This window comes from Mastigoproctus giganteus, chromosome 14 (assembly GCF_048544385.1).
Source record: "Mastigoproctus giganteus isolate SK-2022 chromosome 14, ASM4854438v1, whole genome shotgun sequence".
NCBI classification, from domain to species: Eukaryota; Metazoa; Arthropoda; class Arachnida; order Uropygi; family Thelyphonidae; genus Mastigoproctus; species Mastigoproctus giganteus.
In genome coordinates, this window is record NC_143588.1 from 67781875 (window position 1) to 67798588 (window position 16714).

Genomic DNA, 16714 nt, shown 5'->3' on the forward strand with positions numbered 1-16714 from the left:
CATTCACCAGTCTTGTTGCCCTTCTCTGTACTCGTTCTAGCAACTCTACATCCTTCTTAAAATTAGGCTTCCAGACCTATGCAGTACTTAAGGTGTGGCCTGACCTTTGCCTTATACAAGGGGATAATCACCTCCTTATCCCTGCTCGCAAAATTCCTTTATATCATTGACAAGACCCCATGACCTACTCTGGCAGCCTGTCTGCACTGTCAGAAAACTTCATATCTGACTGCACAATTACCCCCAGGTCTCTTTCATTCTCCACTACCCTGAGTGTAACACCACATAGTTGGTTCATTTCTCTGGGGTTACTGCTACCCATATGCAGTACTTTGCATTTGTCAATGTTAAACTTCAATTGCCACTTCTCAGCTCATCTACCCAACTTTTCCAGATCTTGTGGCAGCAGCATACTGTCATTACTGTTATTAACAACCCTGCCAACCTTAGTATCATCTGCAAACTTTGACATTAAGCTTGATATACCTTCATCAATAGCACTGATAAATATACAAAACAACAATGGGACCAACACCGAACCCTAAGGGACACCATTGATAATATTAGTCCATGTAGAGCAGTACCCATTGATTACCACTCTGTCTTCTCCCACTCAACCATCCTTTTATCCATTGTAGCAGCTTGCCCTTAATGCTATACTGCTCCAATTTGTACAGTAGTCTTCCATTTGCAACAGTATCAAAAGTTTTCCTGAAATCCAAGTATATGTTATAAAATTACTTTCTGCATCCAGTTCCTTTGTGACCACATCATAGTATCCAATCAAATTGGTCAGACAAGACTTCCCCTTGACATAACCATCGTGTGTCTGAATTATTACCGCCATCTTGTTTAGATGATCCTGCAATGCTTCTTAACCAGTGACTCCATTATTTTCCCTGGAATAGAAGTCAAACTAACAGGTTTGTAATTACTCATATCACCCTTTGATCCCCCCTTTGTGAATTGGAGATACATTTACACATCTCCAGTCCGTAGGAACTTCTCCTGAGTCCAAGGATGCTCTGAGAATTATGGCTAAGGGTTTGCTTACTTCCTTTGCCACCTCCTTTAATATAACTAGATAGATCCCATCTACCCCAGGTGCCTTTCTTATGTTTAATTTCAACAATTTCTCTTACACTTTCCTCTCAGTTATTAGAGAATCATTTAACTCCCTGTTAGAGTTTAATAAACATCTGGCCCTCTCCTCCTTGAATAACTCCTCGTGTGAATGTAGATGCAAAATACTCATTTAGTTTGGCAGCTGTCTGAGAATGATCATCTACAGTCAAACCATTGATATCAAGTGTACCAATCTGATTCATCCCCTTCCTTTTAGTGTTTATATAAGTAAAGAAGTCTTTGATGTTTTTCTTTGCATCCTTTGCCAAAGATTTTTCATAATCTACCTTCGCTTGCCTACCTCCTTTGTGACTTGATTACAGATTGGCTTGTATCTACGATAGGCTTCTGTGTTGTTGCCTGACAATTTATGTGCATCCCACGCATTTTTCTTCTCTGCCACGAGTCTCATTAGTTCATATGACATCCATTTGGGCCTAAACCTAGAGAAGTATTTCTTAGTTGGAACAAAAAGCCTAGTAGCTTCCAAAATTACTTCCATGAAGGCTTCCCATTTAGAATTTGTTGTTGGTAACATCATCAGTTGGCCCCACTGTATAGAACGTAAAAAATCTCTGAGATTACTGTACTCGCCTTAACAAAAACAAAAACCCTTCCCTTTACCCTTGATGGTAATTACATCTTTAAGTAAATCCCCCATTAGTGCACTGTGATCACTGCCACCTAGTGGTTCATTTATCTGTAAATTCTTCAAATGAATGAAGAATCACTATTGATAATCTGATCAATAGTATTACTCTCTCTGGTTGCCTCCTGAACATGCTGCTGTAGAAAATAATCATCCAATAAATCCACAAAAGCCTTGATAGTGTGCTAGTGACCAATCCACAAGTTCCAGTCTATATCTGGGAAGTTGAAATCTCCCATTATAAGACACACTGATTTACTGGCCCACTCTATTTCTCCGTAAAATTGTTTGTTGTACTCATCAGAGTCATTAGTCCTATAATACACTCCTACTCTCAATTTTGCTTTCCAAGTGCTTATGTCACACCAAACTGACTCAATATTGCACTGTCCATCTATGTCAACTAGATGCACTTCCTTAGATTTTATGTGTTTCTTAACTAACAGCATAGTCCCTCATCCCTTCCATTCTTTCTGTACACACTGTACTCCCCAAATTACAATTCTGCATCCCTTATATCTGAGTGGCACACCGTCTCTGATATCCAAACAATTGGAGGTCTTAACCGGCACTTCATATTCATCAAATTTATTTACTATACTCCTAGCATTGGTGTACATGCAAGTATACATGCACTGGTTCTTACTCATAGTTACTCTAATGCAGCCCATGTATTTACTTGTTTCATGACCCCCAGCAACTGGCTTTTGGGGTGCTGCTCATTCCAATAGAAGCAGTGCAAGAATCATTTCCACCTCTGCCTGCTGCTACTGTTAATCTATTAGTCTGTGAATCCCAATCAAGCTAGCAGTTTTCCGACCCACCTAACATTGCCTCAATTTACAGTTATACTGCCAGTTAGCCACTAAATTCTTGCAATTATAGTATAATTTATGTTTATACCCAGCAGCCATGGGGTCAATCTTTAGGCCTAGTTGTAACTGGCTGATAACAGTCAGAAACAGATAGCTAATGTTAATTATTGTTTGCATATATTGAATGGTGTTAGCCCTTGATAACATACCATTCAGTGTCTTGTATTAATAATAATTGGCCTTTGGTGTATATAATTAATGTGTATCTATTTTAGTGATTTTATTATGCAGGACTTTGTGCACTATTACAGCTCACAGCATGCTTACCTGGCTACTTATTTTACAAGCTTGCTTTTTTTTTTTGCTCATATAAGAGCTTTTTCTCTTGCTACTCATTAAGAATTTACTACTCTCTTAGTGCATTACAAAAATTACTTCTCTAATAGACAAATGCACATACCCTATTTTACAGGCATCTAATGTTTAATTGTTATTTCAATGGCATTAATCTGATCTGTTAATCTACATATCTTTACTTTCCATTGCATCTTTTAAGGCTGTAATAATTGGTTTACCATCTATAAATTTATTATATACATACTATACATATAAAATAGGTATATATTCAAATAATACTAATTATATCAAGTAATATATATTTGATTACAGTGGTGCTGCTTGTAATTAGAATCACTAGGAAATCTATTTACATTTAAAAAGTATTTTATGTTAATTCCACTTTTAAGCCAAGTGAATATTATTATTAGCCACATGGTGCTATGAATAACTATTAATTACAAAAATCCTTTGCCTCCTATTGTGTAGCCATCCTTTAATCCCCCTAAGGAACTTGTCCATGATAGCAATGTATTCCAGCTTATAGAGTAATCTCTTGTGTAAGATAGTCAAATGCTTTGCTAAAGTCTGAATAAACAATGTCAAAATCATTTCCTACATTCAACTATATAAGCTGGAATGTGTTGCTTCAGAATACCATTTCTGTCTAGATTTCCCCTGTACTGCATTCTTAATCACTACCTACATGATTACTTCTCTGTCAGAACTGCTTTTATGGACTAGTCGCACACTGACACTTCTCCAATAAAAAGGAATTTCCCAAGTCCATTGACACTCTCATAACTAATCTTAATGGCTAAGCACACAGTAAGTTTGCTTATAGCCTACTGTTAACTAGAAATTAAAACAAACTGGCAATTACATTATATACAAACATGCTTAAAGCGAGGCAAGATGTAGAGAATTCCATTCCACTTCTGAGAAAACTTCAAAACCATCTTGTGTCTCAAAATTTTAATACAGCTAATGTGAGCATTAAAACCACTGCATTAACTTAGCAGTTTAAATCCTTCTAGTCACAAAAACATATGAAAGGACAAGGCAGACCTCCGAACTTCTTATAGCATCTTGTCCTTTTTTTTTTTTTTTTGCAAATTGTACTGCTACTTCTTTCCAACATAAATACATTTTTTTAAACAAATCAGCTTCAGCATTATGTATATATACAGGCAACCCCCGTATAACATGGTACTTCTACAACATGGTTTTGCTCTAACACGATTGATAAATTGCAGCAATCCTCGCACAACACTGTACTTATGTAATATGGTTTAGCTCTAATATGGTTAAGAGAATTGTGGCAAACCTTGTATAACACAGTATTTTTGAACTTTTGTGTAGGGGAAATCCTGCTATTATGTTGAATGTAATTTTTCAACATTTCTATTCTTTTTGTGGATCCCCACTGTTGACTTGCTAATCGTTATGCAAAAGAAAATTATTGGGAAATCCCCATGTTAGGTTCTGTGCTATTGAACTTGTGCTCGTTTGAAACCATAAAAATTTTTGACTTCGAAGCGTGCAGTTCGTGACTTTTAAGGTTTTTGTAAAGGTATTTTGGTTTTTATTTGAGCATTTATAAATTTTTTCAGCTGTGTATTACTAACCTTTGTTTTTAAGAACAGTATTGGAATAATTTATTTGTTGTGAATTCATCATCAGTATGCATCAGTAACTATAATTACATATATTTGTCTTACCTTAAGCTTTTAAGCATTATTACATTGAAACCAAAAAGAAATGGCTATTCAGGACCAAAATAAATATATCCACACCCACTAGTACCTGTCTGGCTATAAATATTAGCTGAAAAATTAAAACAGTAAAAAAATATAATTAATGATAATAATAGCAATAAGAGCTTAAATGACATTGACAAAAATGAGTAGAAATTTTTCTGGGGCCCTAACCATGTTATGCTGCCTAATAATACAACCATATTTACACACTTCAAAAAAAATTAAAACATGCTGAAAGAGAAAATATGAAAAATTTTTATTATATTAATAAAAACAAAATATATAGTATTGAAATTATAATTAAACTGCATAAAGCAAAAAATATTTATCTGATGCAATAATGGTCCCTTTACAGGTCATGTGTATTAAATTTAAATATTAGCACAGGTTATATATCTACAGTGGCGGACAAAAAAACTGCAATTCACTTATGAATTTTTCAAATAATGCATTTGCGCAGCATTGTGGGTTGCAGAAATGTTCGAAATGCATTTGTTAGATGGGATATATATCTCTGTGAATAAAATCCAATAAAAGGACTCCACCTGATATATCTAATTGCCATAAATATCTTTCCAAAGGTAAAATGCATAATTAATGGAAATAGGAGAAATCGTGCAAATGGCTATCATGACAACCATACATACATTTTATTGCATTTATGTGTACAAACTGAAATGACAAGTTAACATAATAGTATTATGTATTGTAAATCGGCAAAATAAGTCCTCAATATTTTGTTGTTCCTCCTCGAACTGCAATTACAGCCTTGCAATGATCTGACACACAAGTTAATCAACTTCTGGATATACAGTTGCCCAATTCATGGTACCACACCCTTACAATGCTCTCCTGCAGCTGAATCTTACTTGTTGGCTTCTTCTGAGCAATTTTAGATGACATTATGTATTCGCAGTTTTCAATAGAGTTGAAATCTAGACTGTTGCCGGGCCAACAGTCCAACACTGTAATGCCAGCATTTCTGAGGTATGACTGCACCTTAAGGGAAAAAAAACAAGGGAAAACATTGGTGTAAGTATGTTTTAAGCTTTGTGAGACAAGAAGACAAACTCATCATTAAATCTAAATAGCATAAAACTTACCAATTTTGCTGTGTGGCAAGGTGCTGAGTCCTGTTTAAAAATGCAGTTTTGGACGTCTGTGTGGTGATCCCTAATAACGGGTTTCAGGCACTCCTCTAAGACAGCAGTGTAGATTTCTGCATTCACCATTCTGTTACACCATCATCTTTTCTGAAGAATCAAAATTCAACCTGCATGGCTCAGATGGGAAGCGATGTCAAAAGACGAAAATCAGAGGCATACCATCCTGACTGCATTACACCGACTGTTCTGTTAATAAACTTAATTCGCCCCACCCCTTTGCTTGTTATGCATCCCCAGACCATCTGACCGGCAGGGAACTTTACAGTCGGTGTAATGTAGTCAGGATGGTATGCCTATCCCTATCCACAGGGATAAACATGTAATATTTCAAATAAAGAGGACCAAAGGTATGCCATTTAAACAAGCCCTACAACATTATATCTTACATTCAGAGTCACTGAACCACAAGACTTGCCTTCCATCCTCCTGCATCCATCATTTGTGTTCACAGTACCAATGCAGCTGTATTTTCTAGTTGAAGTTGATATTTAAGATCAGTGGCTTCTTTGAATGTGTGCTACTCCCTTACTACACTCTTTATAGGTTTCTTTGCATGGTGCAAGTACCAATGCCTTGTCAAGTTCCCATATTAAATTCTGAGATTAATAGTTTCATTGTTTGACGATTACATTTGATAACCTATCTAGACATCAAGCACTTCACTCTGTCACTTTACATTTTTGGCTGCAGTTATGTCTGTTTATAGATATTTTCCAAGCATTTTTTTATTTGTTGATGCATGTATAGCAGGTGCTGTAGCAAAGAGGCCAGATTAACTTATCAAGTGTTAACAAAAGTGTCATGAGTATTTAAAAATTCATACTGCTTTGGAAATCCATGAGATCCTGTCTGTTTTCCCATTTCTGGTGAACTGATTTGGGCTCTAGTCAAATCACATGGCATTGTAGTGCTTTCCTGCATATCACATACCATGTAATCTCTTCAATTAGCATATTTTTGCACAGATTTTTACATGATGCCCAAATATCCATGATTCTAATAAAATGGCCAGGGGAGTATATAGCTATTATTTGAGGCAGCACAATCTGGTTTGGCCCTGGAAAAGCTTCTACCAATTTGGAATCAGGTGCTGAGGGTACTAGATTTTGGAGAAATCTGACACCCCCAGTGTAATAACAAATTTAATTTAAATGACTGTACCAGTCATTTAAATTAAATTTGTTATTACACTGGCCTTTTATTATGTATTTTTCATATCAATATATCTAAAACCTTCAGAACTGCTTTGAGAGAAAACGAGATCTGTTTTTATTCTTATAACTTGAATACAGCAAACAGAAATGGATATGTATGGAGCCATTACTAAAAAGATGTGAATGTGGGATGGATGGATATAGTACTTTTTATTCATTTGTATTACGTTAAATTACATGTAATTCTATACATTAGCTTTTTTTCACATATAGGTATTACACTGCTGTTAACACAGCCCTAAGGCCATATTTCATTACTGACTACTGTACATGGATTATATTACAAGTATATTCATTATATGGGCAACCATTAACAATGGTTCATTCATTTTTTGAAGTAGTGTATAGGTATATCTGTCCACTTGTGCTACTCCCGGACAACAGCCAGCCCAATATATATATTTATATATTTTCTAGATGGTAGATGACTCTCATCAACTGGTGCAATACCACCACTTTGCTTATTGGAGGCTTGAAGTGATGGAACCCATATTTAGTCTCTAGAGCTAATTTCCAGTCAACCCTTCCCTACCTCTTCCATCATGCAGTATGATTGATGACTTTTGAGGTTATGATGAACATCATGGCGAGATCCAATATTCCTTACATTTCGAGGGTACAGCTCTAAAAACGGTGTTCGCAGGCCGGCCGCTAATTAGTACACTGGACCGAACCTATTGGTAACTCTCTAGGAGGCTTCCGGATCAGCTAGTGTATAATCTTGCTACCTCTACTCTGTCAAATAGTGACTGGAGGGAGTCCGAGTAGTGTGTATGCGGGGGAGCATTGTCGAGGCCATGTTATGTCGAGGATCTGAGTATATTCTTATCATGTGTACGCCATAATCAAAAATTTCATTACTTCATACAGCATGTGCCTCCCACTTTTTCTTACTATTGAATACACCATGAATTGTCAAACTAATAGAGCAAGCTTATCTGCGAAAAGATCTAAACCTCCCAAGCACTTCCTAATTCATTTCACAAATATACATGGTCTCAATTCTAATCTCAACTATGTCCATTTCCACTTGCAGTCTGCCAAACCCAATGTACTTTTTCTGACAGAATCTCAGTTATCGGTTGATTCAACTACTGCTCATCTCAGATGCCCAAATTATTCGCCGTATGATTCCTTTTGCCTCAAAGGTGGTACTCATGCATATGTCCATTCTGATATTCCCCGTCAGAGGCTTCGCAATTTGGAATCTCCTCTCTTTGATCTTCTCTGGCTTGAAATCTCTCTACCTCATTGTGTCAAATTCATCTGTTGTCTCTACCATTCTCCCTACTCCACTAATCACTTGGAGCTCTTTGACTTCCTCTCTTTGCAACTTGACTTTCTCCAGTCCAACTTTCCTAACGGTGAGGTAATTTTAATGTTCACAACTCCAGCTGGCTTCTGTTTTCTAGTCACACTGACCCAGCTGGTCGATATTCTGAGGCTTTTGAAATTACTAATGACCTTGCACAGATTGTTCATTTACCTACAAGAATACAGGACAATCCTAATCAAACAGCCAATATGCTTGATTTTTTTCTCACAAACAACCCTTCTAAGTACACGGCCGAAGTGAGAGGTCCTTTAGGCACTTCAGATCACAACTTGGTGATTGCCTCTTCTCCAGTGGAGCCTTTATCTCATGGTTATTCTCAACCTCTTGTTGTTTGGCATTACAAGAATGCAAAATGGGATGACCTGCGAGACTTATTTTCTTCTTTTCCTTGGTCGGATTACTGTTTCAAAATATCTGATGTCAATGTTTGCTCAGATCGTGTCAGTGAAATTATTCTTGCAGGAATGGAATCCTTTATCCCACACTCCACTTTAAAATCTCGTCCTTTAAATAAACCTTGGTTTTCCAATAAATGTGCTAAGGCTGTTCAAGAGAAGAATGTTGCATATCGTAATTGGCTTGTTTCTAATTCTCCAGTTTCAATTTCTGCCTACACGAAAGCTTGCAACAATTGTAAAGCAGTTATTAATCAGTCCAAACTAGAGTTTGAACAGGCTAAGAGTAGAAAACTTGCTTCTTTCCCTAATGGTAGCCGGGCATTCTGGTCTCTTGCCAAAGCTATTGACTGCAACTTTTGCCCATCTCTGCTCCCACCTCTGTCCAAACCAGATGATTCTGTTGTCACTTCAGCCAAGGATAAAGCTGACCTGCTAGCATCCCATTTTTCTTCCAACTCATGTACTGTATTAATGATTTTGGTAAAACACCTCCCACCATTCCCAAAACGCTCCATTCAATGCCTCCTGTGGTATTCTGTCAAAAGGATGTCAGAAGGATTTTGACGAATCATGATGCTAAGAAAGCTCCAGGTCCCAATGGTATTTCTCCACTTGTTCTCAAAACCTGTGCTCCTGAACTTACTCCTATTCTTTGCCGCCTTTTTTCACTTTCTTATTCCAAAGGAGTTTTTCCTTCTTCTTGGAAATTTGCTCATATCCAGCCAGTTCCTAAAAAGGGTGACAAATCCCTCCCATCCAATTATCATCCCATTGCATTACTTCTACTCTTTCTAAAGTAATGGAGAAATCAATTAACTGACAACTCTTAAACTACCTAGAAACCTTCTGTGTGATCAACGATCGCCAGTATGGATTCCGTCAGTATGATATTCTGGCTTATATTACCCATTTATGGACTAATTCAGTGGAAAGGTTCAGTGAAACACAAGTAGTTGCTCTTGACATCTCAAAGACTTTTGATCGTGTTTGGCATAAAGGTCTGCTAAACAAGCTTCCATTTGATGGTTTGCCAACTGTTTTTAGTAATTGGTTATCCAGTTTTCTCTCTGATCGCTCACTGAGGGTGATGGTAGATGGCTCTCTGTCTTCTAACTTCTCCACTAATGCCGGTTTCCCCCACTCTCCCTCTTGTATATTAATGACCTTCTTCCATTGACTGGAAATCCTATCCATAGTTTTGCTGATGATAGCACATTGCATTCCACTTTCCATTTTGAGAAACCTTGTCCTGCTCAATCAGCTTCAACTTCTCGAAAATCTGCTACCAGTTCCTTAAATGCCGATCTTCAGGTAATTCTCCAGTGGGGCAAAGACAACTTAGTTGATTTCAACCCTTCTAAAACTCAGTCTTGTCTTATATCTCGCAAAAAGGATTCTTCTGCTCCTGTGCTTATCTTTAGTGACACTCCGATTTCTAGGCAAAATGATATATCTCTTTTGGGGATTACCCTGACTTCTAATCTCTCTTGGCACAAGCACATTACAAATATTGCTTCCTCTGCATCTAAAAAACTTGGTTTTCTCTTTCGCTCTCAGCTTTACTTTTCTTTCAAACAGCTGCTGTTCACTCTGTATTAATCGCAAATCCGCCCTGCCAAGGAATATTGTTCACACATCTGGGGTAGTGCCCCGAAAACCTCTCTCAGGCTTCTTGATTCCATTCAGAAGAGAGCAGTTAGGCTAATTAATGATTCATCTCTAACAGTCTCTCCACTCACTGTCTCATAGATGTACTGTTTCTGCTGCATGCCTCTTATACAGATACTTCCATGGGCACTGTTCTTCTGAATTGGCTTCTATAATTTCCACTCTCTCTTTCAAAACAGTCCAAACACATGCCGCCACCAGCCAACATCCATTTACTGTCCAACTTCAAACTCACAGAACCAACTTTTCATCTTCCTCGTTTATTCATTCAGCTGCCGTTTTCTGGAACAACCTTCCTTCATATGTATTTCCTGAAAATTACAGTCTACAGAAGTTCAAGTCCAATTTCAACAAATATCTTCTTTCGTCTTCTCAACCTCCATCCCAAGCACGGTACTAAGTACTATAGGTTCTAATACCTCTCGTGTTTGGGGTTTACATAAAAAAAAAATATAGATATATATAACTGATATTAAATATAAATCAAAATTAATGCCAGTAGCATGGCAAAACTGTTGAGCTAACAATAAAGATAGCTATTTATTTTCTTAATTTTCGTATTATATTTTGTACCATTTTTTTTATTTTTTAACTACTTCATTATGTTAACATATATATGTTTTAAATAATCACATAAAATATTATTATGCTTATTGTTCATATTATTAAGCTTAAGTGATTATTTCAAATATGTAAACATATACATTGGGCTGGCGGCTGTTGGCCTGGAGTAACACAAGCAGACAGCTAAGTCCGTATGCTGCCACAAAAAATGAATGGACCATTGTTAACAGTTGTTCTTTATATGAACTGCAGTAAAACAGTTTGTAAATTTTTGTCCTCAGCTGCAGCTATATTAGATAGTTTGCATGCATCTGTTCAAAAGTTTTGTAAAAAGTTTATTTTTCAATAAAGTATTTTAATAATATATCTGTATGTAATAACATTATTTACGAAATATGACAATAATCTATCTAAAAATATTTGAGATGGGCAGTGGAGTGAATGTTATGGATATTTAAGTATTTTTCTACTCAAAAGGGCTGATTTATGATTTATTGATAATGTATTAATGGGTTGGCAAACTTTCAAAACTGGTGTGCCAAATTTACTACAGTATAGAAGTTTGCATGTCAGTAATAAATTTATGTAGATATTTTTCTATCTTTTGATGCATGTAGCAGGTGCTGTAACAGAGAGGCCAGATGAACTTATCAAGTGCTCAGAAACTGGTGTTATGAGTTTTTAACAATCATACTGTTTTGGAAGTCACAATACTGCTTTGTCAGTAACAATCATACTGCTTTTTTCTTTTTTTTTTTAGGGTTAACTTCTTGGAGCGAGATCACATTTCATTAATACAAGTATCTTCTCTCATTTAAATAATCACATAAGACATTATTATGCTTATTGTTCATATTATTAAGCTTATGTGATTATTACTTGTGATTATTATGTGACACTTATGTGATTATTACTTTGTAGGATAATTATCCTTTTGGTAACTGCAGGGGCAACCAAACTTTCCCCTGGAGCTATGAGTTGCTTTTCCAAATATCATTCATACAATTTCAAGTCTACTTATCCCAAGATCATCCAGTGATATTAATACTATTTATGACATTGAAATGGTGCCAAAATTCTTTTTCGATTGACTTACTTTCATCTGATGCCTAGATAATGTGTGGAGAATGCCTTTCACAGCATGCCTTGAAATTGCTATTGCACTCTGGTTCAGCAGCTGTAGGCGCCTCCGTAGCCAGGTGGGAAGGAGCAGCAGTGCGTAGCACACGCTTCTTGATTAGACTGGGGTTCGAGCCCGTCACCACCAAATATGGAGGATGCGGAAAGGTCAGGGAATGACCACCGCACATCCCGGAGCAATATGGCCTTAGTTGCTAATGCTCCTAAAAACCAAATAACTAACTAACTCAGAAGCTGTAAGATATGTATACACAGCATGAAAACTACTTTTACATTGGGGCACAGAGACTCAATCCAATCTATGACAAAGCACCATCATGGATTAGATGAATCTCGAATTCACATTCATCTTATGGCACTACTTTCTCCATCTAGGGCAAGGTTTTTTTTTTTTTTTTTTTTGATTTGGTAGTTGTTGGCGCATCGGCTTCTGTGGCCATATTGCACCTCCCAAGGTTTTTGCAGTACTTTGATCCAAGCCCGAGGCGGGAATCAAACCCGCGACCGTTGGGTTGCCGGGCAGGTACTTTACCCACTCGGCTAGCCCGGTCGGCCTAGGGCAAGGTAATCAAGGCCAGGAAAATTATGCAGATTATCCATGCTTTCTGCTCACAGAAATATGGACTTCAAGTGTCAAATAATCTTTTCACAAGTACATCATATGACTGTTTTTTCAAGGCCATTTCAAGTAATGTGTTTATTATTATTATTATTATTAGCCATATGATGCAAGGAAGCAGAGGCTTATGCTGCACCAGGCAAAAAAAAAAAAAAAAAAAAATTTCTGAATTACTCAGAGAGAGAGAGAGAGAGAAATAGAAGGGAATCACCAAGAAAGAGAAGAATGATGATATCCAGCTCAGGACCCTAGGTGTGCCAAGCCCATACTCACCAGATGTGAACCTCTGGGGGTGTTTATGTATGAATTTTCTTGAAATCTTTCCAATATTTGCTGCCATCTCTCTTCTGCACTTACAACTAATAATAGACAGCAGCATGAAAATATATTTGTAAATTGGAAGAGGACATCACACATTGTCTGTTTCTGGTTTGTAAAAGCCAAAACTGAAGAAATTCTCGGGAATTCAGAGCCAGAACTTGGTGAACTCAAATGAAGTGATATATAAATAGATGTCGAGCACATTATTGCTTCAAAAAAAAGTAACAAGGTTATCCTTTTAAATTAATATTAATATTAATTTTTCAATTAATATTAATTTTTTTTTTTAAATTTTGATTTGATTTTTAGGGTCCATAGTCTAGAAGGACCCATACAGTGGCTGTATGGGTCCTTCTAGACTATAAATGTGACAGTATCCCCAATTCACAAAGCTGGATCAAAAGATGACCGGAGTAATTAGCTTAATGTCTCTTTCAGGGAAAATAATGGGGTCACTGGTTAAAGAAGTAATGTAGGACCATGTAGACAGGAATATAATTATACTCAGTCACATCATGGATTTGTTAAGGAGTTGTCGTATTTGAAGAATCTGATTGAATACTATGATGCATTAATAAAGGAACTGGATGCAAAAAATAATTTTTAAATCATATACTTGAATTTCAGGAAGCCTTTTGATACTGTTGCACATAAAAGTTTGCTGCTGTACAAACTTGAGCAATGTGACATTAAGGGCAAGTTACTGAAATGGATAAAGGGATGGCTGAGTAGGAGAAGACACAGTGGTTATTAATGGGCACTGTTCTTCATGGACTAATGTTATTAGTGGAGTCTCCCATGGGTTCAGTGCTAGGCCCACTGTTCTTTTCACTATTCATTAATGATATTGATGAAGGCATATCAGGCTTAATGTCTTAAGTTTGCAGATAATACAAATTTTGGCAGGGTGGTTAATGACAGTAATCAAGGTAAGCTACTACAACATCTAGAAAAATTACATTGATGGGCCGAGAAAAGGCAACTGAAGTTTAAAATTAACAAATGCAAGGTCCTGTATATAGAAAGCAGTAATCACAGATTAACATATGAACTGTGTGGTACTATGCTTAGCACTGTGGAAAATGAAAAAGACCTGGGGTAATTGTGCAATCACTTTGCTAGAAGGGATAAGGAGGTAATTTTCCCTTTGTACAAGGGCATGGTGGGGCTGAATCTTGAGTATTGTATACAGGTCTGGAGGTCTCATTTTAGGAAGGATTTAGATCTGTTGGATTGGGTGCAAAGAAGGGCAAGGAGACTGGTGAAGGGAACAAAAGGGTGCTCTTACCAAGAAAGGCTTCAGTTTTTCACACTGCAGCATCTGGAAACTAAGCATCTGCTAGAAGATCTGATTGGTGTTTAAGGCCTTGAATGGATAGAGTAAGCTCAATGTTGATGGCATTGTTCCTCTTTCTGAGTGAGACTACATATGTGACAGGGCATAAATTCAAATTGAAGGAAGGATAGTTGCAGGATAAATATGTGGAAGTTTGCCTTCAGCCACAGGTGGTTAATTGTTGGAAGAAACTTCCATCTGTTGTTTTGGAAGTGGATAGTTTGAATAAATTCAAGACAGAACTAGACAAATTGTTGGAGGGAATGGATGTGAGGTTAGTATCAGAAGTTGACTAATGATCACCTTCACGTGCGAGTTGCATGAATATGTGAAAAGCTCACACTTGTTTATGCAACTTGCTAATGAAAGCATTATTAGCTCTCAGCCAACTCCTTGATTTGGTAAATGGGTTTTCATTTTAAAGTAAAGTAGAGCAAACAGGAAGAGTTACAATATCCATAGAGGCCCTAAACTCCAAAGTTATCTTTTCTTTCCATAAAATGAATGTTCTAAACAGCACCTGTCTCTGTGAAGGGTTGGGGGAGGAGATTATCTATCCATTGGGTTGTGTGAAATCATATACAACATATTGCCATCTTTGGGCACATTTTTTAATGGCACAAAATTCAAGAAGGCTATCAAAGACTTCTTGAATTTTTACAAAGAAACTAAGGGAATGAAAGGCAGAGTGAAAAAAGAAGGGAGGGGTACAGTGTGATCCCCATGAGGCCAAAAACAGATTAATCATGACAACTATTGTTACTATTACAACAATGGTTGTAAAGGACTATAAAGTGTTTAGGGCTGAAGCCTTAAGCTATGGAAAAGTCTAGACTATGTATAAGTATAGTGCGAAAGCATAGTCTAGACTTTTCCATAGCTTGAGGCATCAGCCCTAAACACTTTATAGTCTAAACACATCATACACCATCAGGCATATCTCATATTATGGAGTTATACTTCATAACTGTTTTGCCATCATTGCATCACTCAGGTACCTACCCACCCACTGAAGAAGGGCCAAATAGCCCTGAAACGGTGCATCTGGGTAGTGGTATCCATCTGAGAATAAGTAACATTAGTCTTCTCAGGTGAAGTGTTACTTATTCGAAGTAGTGCAATATCATGGCAACTCGTTGTGAAGGTATTCACAATATGAGATATAACTTAAAACGATGCCGTTTTGCTAACATTCTGTTAATTAAGATTTGGCTATGTATTATTGATGCTTTAGCACTATACTTATACATGGTTGTAAAGGAGTAATTTCATTTGTCATGGCATTAGTTTGAAAACTACCTGCTGGGTAAGATAAAGCACTTCAGAGAAGAAAAGGTGTAATTGTAGTCAATACACATTAGGTATTTTCTCTCAAGGAAATATTAACCTGCTCCACACTCTGTGATTGAAGTATTCTGGGTGTTACTCCTGATCTAATCTAGTATTCATAAGAGCAAGGAACAGTGGTGGTATTCAACAATACCTCTATCAATACTCAGTTTCTAGATCTATCAGTTACAGTAATGGGGATGAGAACATATTAACTTTGTGAAAGAATGATTCTAAAGAAGCAGTTATCAAAAACAATAACTCTTATTTAACAGAGTCAATATAACTCTTCTCATACTTTAAACACTCAGCTAATTCCTTCAATACCATTAGGAATGAGTAAAGAGGAAACAGATTACACATCAAGGCTGTAAGAGTGTGGGCGAGCAGTTTCAAGTAACATTCCTTTGGGATGACTTGGATAGGCTTCAAGGATGGGCAGAAAAGTGGCAGCTATGTTTTAATGTAGCAAAATGCAAGTCTTACACTTTGAGAACAGCAACCATAAAATCACTTATACACTTGGCAGGGTTGAATTAAAAACAGTAGAGGGGAAAGGGGTTTGGAGGTTACACTACAAGTGGACATGAAGTTCCCTAAGCATTATAGACAAGCAACAAGGAATGTGCATGGTGTCCTATTTATGATTTATTCACATCTGCCAGCTTCTGCCTTTCAAAAAGCTGGAGATCAGGCAATTGTAAGCAGGGGGAAAACAGAAGGTTTTTATGAAAAACAGGTTTTTTGCAAAAAAGCAGAAGCGCTTCCCAGGAAATCAGGCAATTTTTTGGAAAAAGTGTAGGTTTCTTAAAGTCCACTAGAAATGCTGCACCAGAAATTAAATATCACTGATAAAATACATGTTTTGTATTAAAATACAGCCATAGGACCCTATACCTGTACAGTATGATTTTCAGCAGAATTAATATATATATTTT